The sequence below is a fragment of the Engystomops pustulosus genome, chromosome 10, assembly GCF_040894005.1.
Source record: "Engystomops pustulosus chromosome 10, aEngPut4.maternal, whole genome shotgun sequence".
NCBI classification, from domain to species: domain Eukaryota; kingdom Metazoa; phylum Chordata; class Amphibia; order Anura; family Leptodactylidae; genus Engystomops; species Engystomops pustulosus.
The window spans coordinates 83,418,945-83,436,389 of record NC_092420.1 but is presented as its reverse complement, the minus strand read 5'-3'; the positions used below and the strand labels follow the sequence as shown (position 1 = coordinate 83,436,389).

Sequence of the window (17,445 nt, the reverse complement as noted above, 5' to 3'; positions counted from 1 at the left end):
GGTGGGCACATTCAAATGTGGGGGATGTAAAGCCTGCCAATCTATACACCCAAGCAGATTGTTTACCAGTGGGGTGACCCATCGGACATTTAAGAATAGGCAATTTATTAACTGCAAAAGTACTGGAGTAATCTACTTGGCAACATGTGTGTGTGGCATTCAATATGTCGGCAAAACACTCAGAGAATTCAGGATACGAATCAGGGAACATGTGAGGGATATAAAAAATTCAAAGGACACTACAATCGCCCGCCACGTATGGGAGAATCACAATGGCGACCTCACCAGTATTGGATTCCAGGGAGTTGAGTTGGTGACACCCCCAATACGTGGAGGGGACTTTGATCGTGTCCTTCTTCAGCGTGAAGCTCGCTGGATTTGTATCTTAGCAACAGAAAAACCATCGGGCCTAAATGACCAAATTTGTTATAGTTGCTTCTTGTAATCCACCAATGTGGTCTGTTAACTAGTCCCCTCACCTCTGAATCAATGATCAACATCGAGATGACCCTATAAACCCACTGTGCGATTTAATATGCCTCATGTCATCTCAGGGTCCCACTCTGGGCACACACATGTCTAGACATCACCGACATCTATACCAGTATGGTATGATCACTTTGTGCACCTATGACGTGATCAATGGTTAGCACATGCTGAACTTTATCCCCATTGAGTACACATATTCATATACATATGTGAACTATCTGAGATCCTTTCTAAGTTCTCTACTTCACCAATACATTGTATGCTAAGTAAGGAGCCGCAATACGATCCCTCTTTTTGAACCTCATAAGAATTATACCTGTTGTGGGGACTCTATAATAACATGATTGATTGCCCATGGTACCTGGGCCCATCCGGAGTGTGACGGGTCTCGATCGATACCTGGGAGACGAGTAACCCACTAGTCGAAAATCCTGTTACGAGGATGGACAGGTGATGTAAGTCGCGGACGCGACAGATTGGTCGCGCCGGGACGAGCCCTCTTCTAGAGAAGACGCCGTGATTGGTCTTCCCCCATGTGGGGGCGGGGCGCCTCTCGATATAACACACGCGCACACGCGCGCGCGGCCTCAATAGTGCCGGCGCTTGCTGACAGATGCACGCACAAACAAGAGGGTGCGAGTGCAGTGTAAAATAATCCTCTATCTGCTCTATAAGCCTCTGATGATGCGCTCCCAAATAGTGAAGCGTTGAAACGCGTAAGGCGGAGGAAGCATTTAGGAAAGAATGCATGATCGGGTGTGAATGGCACCTTAACAGTGTGTTGAATACTAGGCAAATGGTAGTTATCTGGAATTGATCAAACGAGACTACATGTTTGCAGAGCACACTCCAATCAGTGGGAGAAAGGGTGGATAGTCCTGAGTGGTACCGTCCCAAATAGAGGTTCCTCTCAATCTACCTCTCGATACCCACTGAATTGCCTGTTTTCAAGAATTTTGTGGCTGAAGAGTGGCCCTAGTTTTAATAAATAATTAATAAAATATTACAATTTTAAGTGTTCTATACTTTCAGGCAGTAACCTTACTTACCCTTGAACACAAACTGAGTATCTTTCATCACGACATTTTAGAACATCATGATCTACATGAAAACTATGGCACAATATCATAATATACACCCAAGCTGCTGCAGAACATCATGATCTACATGAAAACTATGGCACAATATCATAATATACACCCAAGCTGCTGCAGAACATCAAAAGACACATCCATGATCTATATAAAAACTGCCGTAGAACATCATAGTTCACACCTGAGCTATTGTAAAACTTTAAAATAGACAACTCAGCAGCCACAGGACATCATAAAACACTCCTCGGTTCCATATAACACACTTTGCCTGATGAAGAACACCTTACTACTTGACTCAGCTGTTGTTAAACCTCACAATAAACATCTCAGATGCTGTAGGAAATCCTAATACACACCTCAGATGCTGCAGAACCTCATACTACACACCTGAGCCTCTGCAACACATCATATCCCCCCTGTGAGCTGCTGTAGAACATCATTTTATACACGTCAGCTGCTGCAGAACATCATAATACACAACTTAGCTGCTGCAAAACATCATAATATCCAAGTCAGCTGCTGCAGAACATCACGATACATACCTGAGCTACTGCAGATCATCATTCAGACATCCGCTGCTGCAGAACATCCTTATGTCCAGCAAAGCTGCTCTAAAATAATAAACTACTCAACTCAGCTGTAACAGAACATTATGTAACACACTGGGGGTCATTTACTAAGGGCCCGAATCGCGTTTTTTAAGGCGATTTACCCGAATTTTTCCATTTTGCGCCGATTTTCCCTGAATTGCCCCGGGTTCTACTTACTACTTGACTCAGCTGCTCTAGAACATCACACTAAACACATCTGCTGCTCTAGAACAACACACTAAACACATCTGCTGCTCTAGAACAACACACTAAACAGAACATCAGACTACACACCTCTGCTGCAAAACCTCACAATGAACACCTCCGCTGCTCTGGAACATCACAATAAACATCTCAGATGCTGCAGAACATCATAATACACACCTCAGATGCTGCAGAACATCATAATACACACCTCAAATGATGCAGAATATCATAATACACACCTCAGATGCTGCAGAACATCATAATACACACCTCAAATGATGCAGAATATCACAATACAGACCTGTGATTCTGTGGAACATCATCATACTAAACACCTCAGCTGCTGCAGAACATCATATACACCTCAGATACTTACCAGACAACCCAGGGGGTGAATAGCAGTGTGAAAAGTTCCAACTCCCTGATCCAGTGTCATGGCCCTTGTTCTGTGTGTGTGTAGTCATGGCTGGACCAGGCCTGAGGGTCCCATGACTTTTACTACTAATTCCTGGCCTCAGTAGTCATAGGAGCAAGACCAGTCACATAAAGCAGTGACATTGAGGCCAGTAATTGGGTATGGTGGTCATGGAATCCTCCATATTTCCGGTTTGACTTGGATGGGAAACAGAGCAGGAATGGTGCCTCTAGAATACGGAGACATTGAGGGTTGAGGATTTGTCATATTTTTTTTTAAATTTTTATTTGCCTCCTCCTTTTATTGCTGCAAATCAATCATATTCCAACCTCAAGAATTCACAATGAAGATAGCAAAAGCATTACAAAATCGGATTCCAAAATGGGATAGTCAAAGGTAGCAAGAGCCACAATCAGAAAACCAGAATTAAAAGCAGTATAATAAAAGTATAACAAAGACAAAGCTAAGTTACAGTATAACCAGCAAGGGGTTATGTACATGGCCAGATATATAAAGGAGTTCCTGGATGCCATCCCCAACAGCTGACTGGACTGGTCATCCACTGCTCAAGTTAACCATTAGCTGGACAGAGCTGAGTTGCAGAAGAACCCGGTGTGGTTCAATCCATTCCAATACAGCCGCACCTAAGCCACAGTTTACACCAAAAAACACAGAGGAAAATTAATGCATTCTGAGCCGGATTCTGCAGACAGAAGACAATGGGGCAGATTTACTTACCTGGTCCATTCGCGATCCAGCGGCACGTTCTCTGCGTAGGATTCGGGTCCGGCCGGGATTCACTAAGGTAGTTCTCCCGATGTCCACCAGGTGTCGCTGCTCCACTGAAGTTCACCGTCCTCTGCTGGGTGCAGGTAAGCGCGTGTCAAGCAACACTTTTTTTTTTTTAAATGCAGCGTTTTTTCCGAATCTGTCGGGTTTTTTTTTACGGTCACGCCCCCCGATTTCCTTTGTGTGCATGCCGGCGCCGATGCACCACAATCCGATCGCGTGCCCCGAAACCCTGGGGCAATTCAGGGAAAATCAGCGCAATTCGGAAATATTCGGATAACCCGTTGGAAAAACGCGAATCGGGCCCTTAGTAAATTACCCCCAATGATGTTACAGCTGCTAATCCTCCATTGCTCCCTACTGGGTCTAAGATAGACAGGCGTCTACGCAATTACCTGAAGACAAACTATAGACTTGAGGTGCACCTCTAGTTTTATATATTCATGTGAATGCTTATTCCACGAGATACTTTCTTCTTTCTGACCACTAAAATGCATCAAAAACTGATTAATCTAATGCAAAGTTTACATTAAGCATATGCAAAACTATTCTGTCCGTAATAATGACACATTATTCATAGAGGTATATGGCTAATAGTGATAATGAATGTTAATAAAATGGGGAGTCTTGTATAGCTTAATAAACTGGTCACTGCTGAAAAATATTCATAGCAAAAATATGTATGAGACGCGTTTCACAGAAGCAAAATTAGTGCGTCCGATGTAGGAAAACTTTGCCAAAGTTATTCAGAAGTGGATTAACATGAAACAGATTGTACCGTTTTGGGCTGAGTTTAGCCCACACTATCATTCATTACATAGATTAGATGCCATAGTTTTGCCACATAGTTTGGGGGCACATTTACTTACCCAGTCCGAAGAGTGCACACTTCATAGGGTCAGTCAGACAGACAGGAACTTCTCAAATACCAACAATTGCCCTTTTCAGGGCACTTAAGTAATTATAAGGGGCTTCTGAGATTAGGGTCAGGTGTAATTCTGAAATGCACTTTGAAGAACTGCATTATGCTACTGATAAGCTGCTATATTTCAGAGCCAGTACAATGAATTTACTGCATTATCCAGCAATATCTTAAAAGTACAATCTCAGTATAGTTTGCAGTTCCAGCATCATTTAGCAAAATCTTAAAGGGACAGACAGTATGGTTTTCAGATCCAGTATCATACGAAAAAAAATGGCGCTGTTTCAGTATACAGTAGTTTGCAGATATAGCATCATCTAGCAAGATCTTAAAGGAGCAGACTCAGTTTAGTTTGCAGATCCTGTATCACACAACAAAAAGGGAGCAGTCTCAGTATAGTTTGCAGTTCCAGCACAATCTTATAGGTTCTATCTTAGTATAATCTGCAGTACCAGAAAAATCTTAAAGGGCATTATCAATATCAGACTCAACTTTGCTCTCTGTTAATGGAACAGCCTACCCCCTTGGCACAGTATAATAAAATATATTATATTACAGGCGGTCCCTTACTTAAGGACACCCGACTTAGAGACTAGTTAAAGACAGACCCCTCTGCCCACTGTGACCTCTGGTGAAGCTCTCTAGATGTTACTATAGTCCCAGACTGCAATGTTCAGCTGGAAGGTGTCTGTAATGAAGCTTTATTGATAATCCTTGGTCCAATTACAGCAAAAAACTCCAATTGTCACTGGGCCAAAAAAAAATGTGTCTAGAACTACAATTATACAAATATACAGTTTCGACTTACATACAAATTCAACTTAAGAACAAACCTATGGACCCTATGTTGTACGCAGGGAACTGCCTGTATATACTTTCTAGTTTATATGTCAGGTGCCTACCATAGGAATTTGTAAAAGGTGATTCCTTCAGGAAACCTCCATATTGTGGGGTTTAAGGATTATTAAACTTTAGCACTGGTTAAACCCTTAGTTGACCTAGTTGGTGCCCACTGTCACAGCAAATCTGTTTAAAGGAAACCCACCATTTGTTTTCATGCATTATGAAGCAAACATACCTTGAGAATGCTGCGGCTACACTGATGCAGAAGCATATCTTGGTTAATCCCTGACCTGAGTGGTTTTGCTGAAAAAACAATTATAACATTCAGGACTTTGGTAAAGCTGGGTCAGGCTGGCTGACATAAACACATAACACACGGAAGCATGTAATTACAAATGGAGGTTAGTCAAGACATGACTAATAAACCTGAGCTGGATCACTCATACACAGCAGCTGGGGGATGGTTCAGCAATTGATTATTCTGCCTTCAGGCACAACCCAGGGATTACATCATCCTCTCCTGCAGAGAAAAACTCATGTGCTAGGAGAAGCACTGAAGCAGCCATAGAAGCCACAGAGCTTCATTATCATAATGTTCTATCGGTTCCAATGAAAATTAAGCAACTTTTCCAACAAAATGGGGTCATTTACTAAGGGCCCAAATCGCTCTTTTTCGTCGGGTTTCCCGAATATTTCCAATTTGCGCCGTCTTTCCGTGAATTGCCCTGGGTTTTTGGCGCACGCGATCGGATTGTGGCGCATCGGCGCCGGCATGCATGCGACGGAAATCGGGGGGCGTGGCCATCAGAAAACCCAACGGATTCGGAAAAAACGCTGTATTTTTAAAAAAAAATGTGTCGCTTGACCCGCGCTTATCTGCACCCAGGATAGGATCGTGAACTCCGGCGAACTCCAGCGGACTTCAGCGCAGCAGCGACACCTGGTGGACATCGGGCGCACTACCTTAGAGAATCGCCGGAAGACCCGAATCCTCCACAGAGAACGCGACAGGACCGGGTAAGTAAATTTGCCCCAATGTTTCCAATCATGCCCCAAATTTCCATGAGCAGAAAACGATAATTTTAGCACATTATTTGTGTGAATTCATTACTTGTGTCATTGTGTCGGCTGAATTACCTTGACAGCTGGAAATCGCTTTCCCTCCCGATCTATTGGTGACTTTACTTGTTCTCCCTAAGTGTTTGAAGGTATGGAAAAACTTACATAAAAAAGCCTAAGAAGTTTCTTAAAGTCATTTCTTTCTTCCCTATTCCCTATGCATATGAAGTTGAAAACATGAATATATTTAGTGAAAATAACTTCAGATAATAGTCTACAGATATTCTCATTAACAGCTAACGCGCGTTTTTTTGCTCCACAAACAAGGGAAAAAAATGAGATGAAAAGGGAAATATTGTACAATATTCAAATATTCATCTAAAAAAAATTATAATAAAGCGCAATTTGCAGACAGTGGAATGTGACAATGTATGCAGAACCTCGCAATAACGACTCGCATAATCCTCCCCCTCAGATTGGATATTTACATAATAAACCAACTTATCTTCTGCTATTTTTACAAAATATTTTCTTGCTCTGCTCTAGAGAATTAAATCTGCCGGGGCGACACATGGAAATGAGACGTAACGCGCCCTAGATGCAGCCATTTCCCTAGACTCAATCAATATCAATATCGTCCTGATCCTCGTATGGTGTCTCCTCCACCAGGACATGGCATGTATACCAGGGTAAGCAAAAAAATTATTGGGAAAAGTCTAATCTGTTTCTATGTGGATGAGTTTGCAGTGTATTAAAGGGGTTGTCCAGTCTCAATAAGTTGGCTAATTTGCTGATTAATGATTGGACCTCTACAGACCACAGGAACATGATGAGAACTGTTGTACCCCAAATGAATAGAGATGACAGTCACGTAATCGTCCAGCTACTCTATATAGGGTCGGTTCCAGGTTTCAGTAGGCCCCTGGGTGACAGAGCCTCAGTGGGTCCCTTTACAGTGAGCTCATGTGGCATCATTACAAATTCAGAAACGACACCAGTCTCCTGTTCCCTAAAATGCCTATCATACCTAACAGCGCCCTCATGGGTATTTTATAACCCCCCCCCCCCCCATGGATTCATTAGATACAGCCCCCGCACCTCCATGGATATGTGGGCCCCCCAGCAGCTCTGGGCCCCAGCACTTGCCCAGTTATGCCCAGTGCTGGCACCGGCCCTGGCTCTATTCATTGTTATGGTCATGATGGAGATAGTTGAGCACCAGACTAGGGAAACTCTGTCAGTTACATAGAGTGGAGTGGCAGTGTGCATATGCAACTGACCTCTCCTTTGCTTTTTGGTACAATTGGGGTACCCCATTACTTTTTTAGAAGCATACTTACCTTTTATCCCCCGTCTTGATTGTAGATCAAAGATGACCACGGCTTGCCTACACGGGACTTCAAGTCCCATGATTCATTGTAGCACCCATTGCAAGACGTCGGGAAGAAGGAAGTGATTGCATAGACGTGACAAGAAAACCAGAAGACTACAGGACGAGGGGCGTAACTTCAGAACAGCAGCCGCTTTTGGGTCAACAGTGTGAGGGATCTGGCATATTGGGTTTGTAATGGGTATATGCTGTATGTGTGTCTGTGGTATGTATATAATGTATGTGTGTGTCTGTGGTATGTATATAATATATGTGTGTGTCTGTGTTTTATGTCTGCATAATGTATTGTATGTGTACTTGATGTATGTGTCTATATATGTGATTTGTATATGGTACTGTATGTATGTGTGTATATTCTGTATGTATATAAAGTGTGTATAGTATATACTTTGTTTATGCTGTATGTGTGTATATGATTTGTTTGTTCTGTACATCTATCTACATAAGTGTATAATATGTATATTTTTTAAGGGGGTAAGGTGGCCCAATTCAAAAATTTGCTATGTGGCCCCACCTCTCCTACTTATGCTCCTGCATGGGTGGTTTCCTTGGAGAGGTAGATACAACTTATAACAAGTAATGTTAAGGGCCGGAGAACCCACTTAAAGGGGTCATCCGGGTTTAAATTTATTTTTATGGCCGGGCTGGGGAGGGCTATTTAAACATAATAAACATGTACTTACCTCCTCCGGTGCTGCCGATGTCCCGCGCCGCGGCCCGTCTTCTCCGTGCGCCGGTTTCAGTAACAGTGCGCACAGGGAGCTTCCGGCTGGCCGGATGCTCCCATGCGCACCATCTCCCAGCGCTTACAACGCTGAGAGATAGGGACGGATGGGAGGAGCCGTCCACAACGCGGACCGGAAGCTCCCTGTGCGCGGCTTCCGTGCCCCTGTTTGTTTACAGGGGCACGGATCGCAGTGACCGCGGCGCGGGACATCGGCGGCGCCGGAGGAGGTAAGTCCATGTTTATTATGTTTAACTATCCCTCCCCAGCCCGGCCATAAAAAAAAAATTAAACCCGGATAACCCCTTTAAATCTCACATTCTAGCAAAAGGGAGGGCAGGGACAACTGAGAGGTATCATGCCAAGGGCTGGAATCTAGCTTGAATGGGGCCCCACAGTCCGTTCCAACATAAATCCAGACTTCTGATCTTCTGACCGTCACGGGACTTGTTTCAGGCAATCAGTGGTACATGACTGACCCTGTCAGAAGACTGTACATCCACAGAAATACTGGAATGGGGAGACAAAGCAGGGAAAGTACACATTTTTCTTAAGCACCCCTGACCTCATCGCAAGAGGTTTTTCCGGGAATCCTGGAAAACCCTTTTTTGGAGGGAAGAAATACCTCTACATCTCACTCCCAGTATAGTCTTCCCATCTAGCCATCCAGTACTCGGATCTTTACTGCCAAGGAGTCAGTTCTGTACAAATGGGTGTTTCTTACTATTGGAAAAGCCTTTGATGTACCTGATATAAGATTCTCCCTTCTGCAGAGGAGAATATTTTGCATACTTTTTTCCCATTGTGCATTGCCAATTCACTGTTGTAATAAAGAGGCTTTTCCATGAATTTGGGCAGGGATCTGTGGTCTCCTTGGAAGTCACATCCCATGGTCCTATAAGGATGTGGATTGGTTGAACCAGATTGCTTGACCCCTCAGAACCTCCAGTCAGCCGAGGACCGGAAAGATGGACATGACATGGGAACCGGTTGCCAGAGCAAGGTGAATAAGGGTTTTTTTTTTGCCACTTATGCTCCCAAGGGGTTTTCTTTGATTCCATTTACCACTGTGGGGCCCATTTACTAAGGGTCCGAACGCTGCACTTTCATCGGGTTTCCTGAATATTTCCTTTTTGCGCCGAATTGCCCTGGGTTTTTGGCACAAGCGATCGGATTGTGGCGCATCGATGACAGTGTGGCCATCAACCTGGCGGATTCGGACAAACCGGGGAATTTAAAAAAGGAAATGTGTCGCAAGATCAGCACTCACATGCACCAGGAGGAAGAAGGGGAACTCCGACAGATGCAGGAGCACGGGCGCACAATGTTAGTGAATCGCGGCAGACCCGAATCCTCGTCGGACAACGCACCACGGGATCGCGACAGGACCGGGTAAGTAAATCTGCCTCTGTGTTCTGGTAATTTTTAATATATACTTAATTTCCTCAATCTTTCCTCAAACTGGAAAGTTCTTGGTGCATTTTTCACACATAAGTATCCATATGCTTTCCAGTTCCCTTCATTGGGTCCCTCTAGGAATTTCCTGTCACCTGATATGCAAGTCATACACTATATACTCAGCCACATACTAAGACATAATGTATAATCTATGTTCTTGAAAGCTTCTTATTACTTATAAGTGATCTGCTTTACAATCCCTATAAACACCTGTATTCAGCCTGGCATCCTACATATTTCCTCAGCGTCTCCCATAATAATGCGGCAGCGAATATATTTTTTACCCATTGCGATAAATTGCCCCTATTCCTTGAGATAACTCGGAAGCTGCAGGAACATAAAGGAGATGATGCTGTGTATATAGATATTGCTCTTAGTGCATTGGGGACTCCATCGGCTTCTGTCGGAATACATTAGCTTCTCATATATATTTTTCCAGCTACATGTGTATTATACCTGTCAATTTCCTGGTGAGTTTCTCCCTTTGTGTAACTTTTACAAGATCCGAACCCTCAGATTATTTGCCATAGGGGTTCCGAGATTTAAAGGATTGTGCAATTGGCTCCGCTAAGTCCTGGCTTGTAATAATGAGGCAGCAGATGGGGTCTCTTATAGAAAGAGGTTACTTTATTTGCTGGACACAACGGCGCTCCTTTCACTTGATTCGGCAGTGCGCCGCATTCTCACAATCACAGGAATAACGAGCAGAACAATTTCTAAGAGGCGAAGAGGCAAAAAAAAAAAATTCTGGCATATTCAGCAAATGTTCGTGTATCTTCCAGCCGCTCTCTCACAAAGCCAAAATACCCTTATCACAATGACAAATGTAAAACACAGCATGGAGGCCGCCTGCTTTGTCTACCAGCCCATTTCACGATATTACATACTGCTAGTGGATAAATTGTATTCTTTCCATTTTACCTCACCTGACACCAACAACCACCTCTTTGAATCTGTTTCTGGAAGATTTGCTGCCGAAATGACAAACGCTGGTGGTATCATTTCACTGGAGAAGAAGCTCCGCAATGTGTATTTCCCAATAAGTACAACTTGGTATTTGACTCAAATTGCGGCTTCCACCCAGTATCCGGTCATTTTGCGATTCAGAGTGTCGATTTTATTTTCAGGTGCAATGTTCTATAATTGGTCACATTTATTTTGGGTTCTTATTAATTTCATTAAAAGCATCAGAGCTTTATCTTCTTCCAATACAAAGGTTCATAATTCCTGTATGAAGTTTGAGACCAGAGATATAGAGATGACAGGTTTAATTCATCCTTAGAGGGACATTCGACTTGAGCTTCCTTCTAGTATTGCAAGTGCTAGATCCTTCTATCTATCTATCTATCTATCTATCTATCATCTATCTATCTATCATCTATCTATCTATCTATCTATCTATCTATCTTCTATCTATCTATCTATCTATCTATCTATCTATCTATCTATCTATCTATCTATCTATCTATCATCTATCTATCTATCTATCATCTATCTATCTATCATCTATCTATCTATCTATCTATCTATCTATCTATCTATCTATCTATCTATCTCTATCTCCTATCTATCTATCTATCTATCTATCTATCTATCTATCTATCTATCTACCTATCATCTATCGATCTATCTATCTATCTATCTATCTATCTATCTATCTATCATCTATCGATCTATCTATCTATCTATCTATCTATCTATCTATCTATCTCCTATCTATCTATGTATCTATCTATCTACCTTATATACTCGAGTATAAGCCTAGTTTTTCAACACAAAAATATGTGCTGAAAACCCAAACTCGGCTTATACTCGAGTAAACAAAATATAGGTTTTACCAGGTTTTTGTGGTAAAATTAGGGGCCTTGGCTTATACTTGGGTCGGCTTATACTCGAGTATATACGGTATCTATCTACCTATCTATCTATCTATCTATCTCCTATCTATCTCCTATCTATCTATGTATCTATCTATCTATCTATCTACAAGCAAAAAGAAAAAAGCAGCACTCCAGACGTCCAAGTCAAGTGAAAAAAGTGGTCTCTTTATTCCATGTAAGGTAGCGACGTTTCGGCTCTAATATGAGCCTTTTTCAAGCCTTTTCAAGGGCTTGAAAAAGGCTCATATTAGAGCCGAAACGTCGCTACCTTACATGGAATAAAGAGACCACTTTTTTCACTTGACTTGGACGTCTGGAGTGCTGCTTTTTTCTTTTTGCTTGTATGTGGAAGAGTCATAGTCCAGACTCAGTGAAGCGAGCACCCACCATTGTTTGACCGTCAAGTGTGCTGCCTGGACTTTCCTTCTGTATCTATCTATCTATCTATTTATTATCTATTATCTATCTATTTATCATCTATCTATCTATCTATCTATCTCATATCTATCTATCTATCTATCTATCTATCTATCTATCATCTATCTATCTATCTATCTATCTATCTATCTATCTATCTATCTATTTATTATCTATTATCTATCTATTTATCATCTATCTATCTATATATCTCCTATCTATCTATCTATCTATCTATCTATCTATCATCTATCTATCTATCTATCTATCTATTATCTATCTATCTATCTATCTATCTATCTATCTATCTATCTATTATCTATCTATCTATCTATCTATCTATCTATTATCTATCTATCTATCTATCTATCTATCTATCTATCTATCTATCATCTATATATCTATTATCTATCTATCTATCTATCTATCTATCTATCTATCTATCATCTATCTATCTATCTATCTATCTATCTATCTATCTATCTATTATCTATCTATCTATCTATATCTATCTATCTATCTATCTATCTATCTATCTATCTATCTATCATCTATCTATCTATCTATATCTATCTATCTATATCTATCTATTATCTATCTATCTATCTATCTATCTATCTCCTAACTATCTATCTATCTATCTATCTATCTATCTAAGATGAGGAAAAGGCAGCACTCCGTAAATGGTGTCAAAATAAAGTGGGTGTCTTTATTCCATTAGCGACGTTTCAGCTCCTTGCGAGCCTTTATCAAGCTTGATAAAGGCTCGCAAGGAGCTGAAACGTCGCTAATGGAATAAAGACACCCACTTTATTTTGACACCATTTACGGAGTGCTGCCTTTTCCTCATCTTATATTTCAGTCCCTTGGCCTGGGGACTTACGGTTCTGCACCCACCGAAGTTGCTGTGCTGCTCTGAACTTTCCCTTATCTTATCTATCTATCTATCTATCTATCTATCTATCTATCTATCTGTCTATCTATCTATCTATCTATCTATCTATCTATCTATCTATCTATCATCTATCTATCTATTTATCTATCTAACTATCTATCTATCTATCTATCATCTATCTATCTATCTATCATCTATCTATCTATCTATCTATCTATCTATCTATCTATCTATCTACCTATCTCCTATCTATCTATCTATCTATTATCTATCTATCTATCTATCTATCTATCTATCTATCTATGTATCTATCTATTATCTATCTATCTATCTATCTATCTATCTATCTCATATCTATCTATCTATCTATCTATCTATCATCTATCTATCTATCTATCTATCTATCTATCTATCTATCTATATATCTATTATCTGTCTATATCTATCTATCTATCTATCTATCTATCTATCTATCTATCAGTAGATTTGTCTCTGTTTTGCAACTTTTTAGGGTGCAAGCGAAAGTCCCAGCACTTAGCGGTTTTGAGTTTCTGCTCCTTATCTGACATCTGCTATACAGATGTTTGCTCGGCATCTATCACTATTTAGCACCTTAAAGGCGCAAAAAAAGTTGCAAAAACTCACCTGCTCTGAGCAGATGCACTTGAAAAAAACCTTCCTTTTCATTACTGGATAATAAGGTCTACATTTCCAAAATTACAAATTAACTGAATGCAACATGAAAAAATACTTTAGGACAGTTTTAAAATGTGAAATTGTATAATCTCACCGTGATGGTCTCAAGTAAGGACTTTATAATTTTCTATGGGATCATCTCTGGGAGTGATTATTGTCTTATTGTACAGATCTGAGAATATTATCAGACTCCATTTTCTGTACATTATAATAAAAAAGGCAAAGACTTGGAGCAAAAATGTAAAAAAAAAATATCAGTAACTTTTAGTCCCTGCAGTTACATCACAATGTGATCCGGACATTGTACAAGCTGAGACTTTATGTGCAGAGATGAAGCCCTGAACCTTCTGTCACCTTTTCTCAATCCAGCTCCATGATTGGTCACCAATGAGATCTACTTTGTAGGGAAATAATTTGGCACAAAATTAGGCGCAAATTAATCGGACATGCAACAATTCCAAAACGCATTTACTAAGGCAAAACTGGATCCATCATAAATTATAAGCCAAAAAAAAAGAACAAACCAGGCACAAAATTGGCGAACCTGAGACTCACTATGATTAATGTCCCCCAAAAACCCCTCTCATAGTTACTTAAAATTATTAGGTAGGTTACTATCACACAGTGATAAATAAAGACCTCATAGCTCTGCCTCCCTGACTGTATACTTATAAATAAAGGAGGTAGCCTTAGACCACGTTCACACATGGCGTTTGTGTTCCGTTTTGCGTTTCAAAACATACAGACTCCTGCTGCTGCAATCATCTATTGAAGTAAATTATGCGTTTACATCGAGGTTTACTATATAAAATGTAAACAAAATCTTACTTCAATAGGTGATCGAAGCAAGAGTCTGTGCGATGCGTTTTGAAACGCAAATAGAACGCAAGTACTATATGTGAACGCTGCCTAAGAAGTCAATGCAATGCAGCCCAATTTTTAAGACACTTGTTTTGCTCCCCCCCTCCGACCATATGGATTTCCTCTATAATGGTTCCCCTATGTCAATAAGTTAATTAATTAAACGATAATCGATCATTTATCTATCTGTGAATAGTCTGAGAAGTAGAATGTGGATGAAGATTCATGTTCAAGACATCAATATCTCATTGACCCCCATCTACGGAGCGAGTCTATTAGATAGAGGCATTTGCCTACAGATGTCTCAATTCAAAGGTCAACAGGTTAATATGAGATTCTCCCGATCCCGATAACAATCAGTGGTGAGTGCTCTGGACAGAACATATTTATCTACTGGCCTCCCTCATTCCAATGTTAGAAGGAAATGACGCCTTACACCAGTGAAAATTAGACTTGTATTCAGGCGAATATATATACTGTATATACTATACACCTAATTTTACCACAAAATACTGGGAAAACTTATTGACTCGAGTATAAGCCTAGGCAGGGCCGATTCTAGCATATTTGCTGCCTGAGGCGAATATTAAAATGCTGCCCCCCGCTCCCTGTTAAGTAAATGTTGAAAACTTTACTAACAACTAACATCGTCACAGGCAGCTCCCTGACACTGTGTTACTGACTACAGGTTTTGGGAGTCATTAGTGTCCTCTAGTACCTTATAGATGACAATCTCTTCCATCAGGGGGACTTTATTCCTGGTTCTTCAATTTCTTCAATCCATGACGTATCACTGCTGAATTCACTGGCAGATGTCTTCAGCTCCGTGCAGCATCTCCACCCGGCATCCCTAAAAATACCACAGTCACTTACAGTATAAAGTCTCCTGGATAACAACACTGCGCTCCTAAATATTATATACCCCTCACAGCACAACTGACCGCACTCTCCCCACATATAAAATATCCCTTCATGTATATTTCTACTGAAATTATAGCATACACAGCACCAATCAATATACAACACCCCTAATTTATTAATACAGACCCCCTAACATTTGGTTTAAATGATGCAAAGTAATCTATGGTATCCTATAATTAATATATCCCACTCTGTTATTATGTTACATGATTTTACATACAGTGCTCCCCTGACCAATGTGAATATATAGCACCCCCTAATATACAGCCCCCCCAGCTTAGTAATATACTGTATCCCATATACAGCCCCCCAGCTGAAATCTGGCCCCATATAATATATACTGCACCCCCCCCCCCAGTATAAAACAATTCTGGCCCCATAAAATATATACAGTCCCCCCCCCCCAGTATAAAACAATTCTGGCCCCAGAAAATATATACAGTCCCCCCTCCCCCAGTATAAAACAATTCTGGCCCCAGAAAATATATACAGTCCCCCCTCCCCCAGTATAAAACAATTCTGGCCCCATAAAATATATACAGTACCCCCCCCCCAGTATAAAACAATTCTGGCCCCATAAAATATATACAGTCCCCCCTCCCCCAGTATAAAACAATTCTGGCCCCATAAAATATATACAGTACCCCCCCCCCCCCAGTATAAAACAATTCTGGCCCCATCAAATATATACAGTACACCCCCCCCCAGTATAAAACAATTCTGGCCCCATAAAATATATACAGTCCCCCCCCCCCAGTATAAAACAATTCTGGCCCCAGAAAATATATACAGTCCCCCCTCCCCCAGTATAAAACAATTCTGGCCCCAGAAAATATATACAGTCCCCCCTCCCCCAGTATAAAACAATTCTGGCCCCATAAAATATATACAGTACCCCCCCCCAGTATAAAACAATTCTGGCCCCATAAAATATATACAGTCCCCCCTCCCCCAGTATAAAACAATTCTGGCCCCATAAAATATATACAGTACCCCCCCCCCCCCAGTATAAAACAATTCTGGCCCCATCAAATATATACAGTACACCCCCCCCCAGTATAAAACAATTCTGGCCCCATAAAATATATACAGTCCCCCCTCCCCCAGTATAAAACAATTCTGGCCCCAGAAAATATATACAGTACCCCCCCCCCCCCCCCCAGTATAAAACAATTCTGGCCCCATAAAATATATACAGTCCCCCCTCCCCCAGTATAAAACAATTCTGGCCCCATAAAATATATACAGTCCCCCCTCCCCCAGTATAAAACAATTCTGGCCCCATAATATCCATATAATGTATACAGCATCCCCCCCCACACACACACAGTATGCAACAAATATGGCCACATAGAATGTATACAGTACTCCCCCCCTCCCACGATAATGACACCTCCCCACTCCCCTTATTGGCCACATTTAATTAATGAAAATACATGAAAAATAATAATAATCATACTCACCTCCAGGCAGCTGCTCCCTCGGCGCGCGGGTCCGTCCTCACGCGGCTCTCCTGTGAGCCCCGGCTCCGCACAGCGACACAGGCGGCGTTACGTCATGACGCCTGTGTCGCTGATTGGAACGGAGCGACGCAGCTGCCAAAAAGGCGCTGCGTCGCTCCGCATATAAATCGCGCCTGTGTCTTAAAGAGACAGGCGCGATTTATTTAGCAGGTGGGCGATTCGGGCGTTAACGGCGCCCGAATCGCCCACTTTAGAGCGGCGAATTTCGCCGCCCTTTACAGGGATCCACATTCTGCCGCCTGAGGCGAGATTTTCATCTCGCCTCATGGCAG

The 17,445-nt window shown here is 41.5% G+C and overlaps 1 long non-coding RNA gene across 1 annotated transcript in view; it reads left to right on the top strand.

The window, feature by feature from the left end:
* Positions 1-17,445, top strand: part of LOC140104186 (uncharacterized) — a 47,748-nt gene that overhangs the window by 14,270 nt on the left and 16,033 nt on the right. Inside the window, exon 2 of the long non-coding RNA XR_011850260.1 lies at positions 6,955-7,097. This is a non-coding gene — a long non-coding RNA (uncharacterized lncRNA). The remainder of the gene's footprint in view (positions 1-6,954; positions 7,098-17,445) is intronic.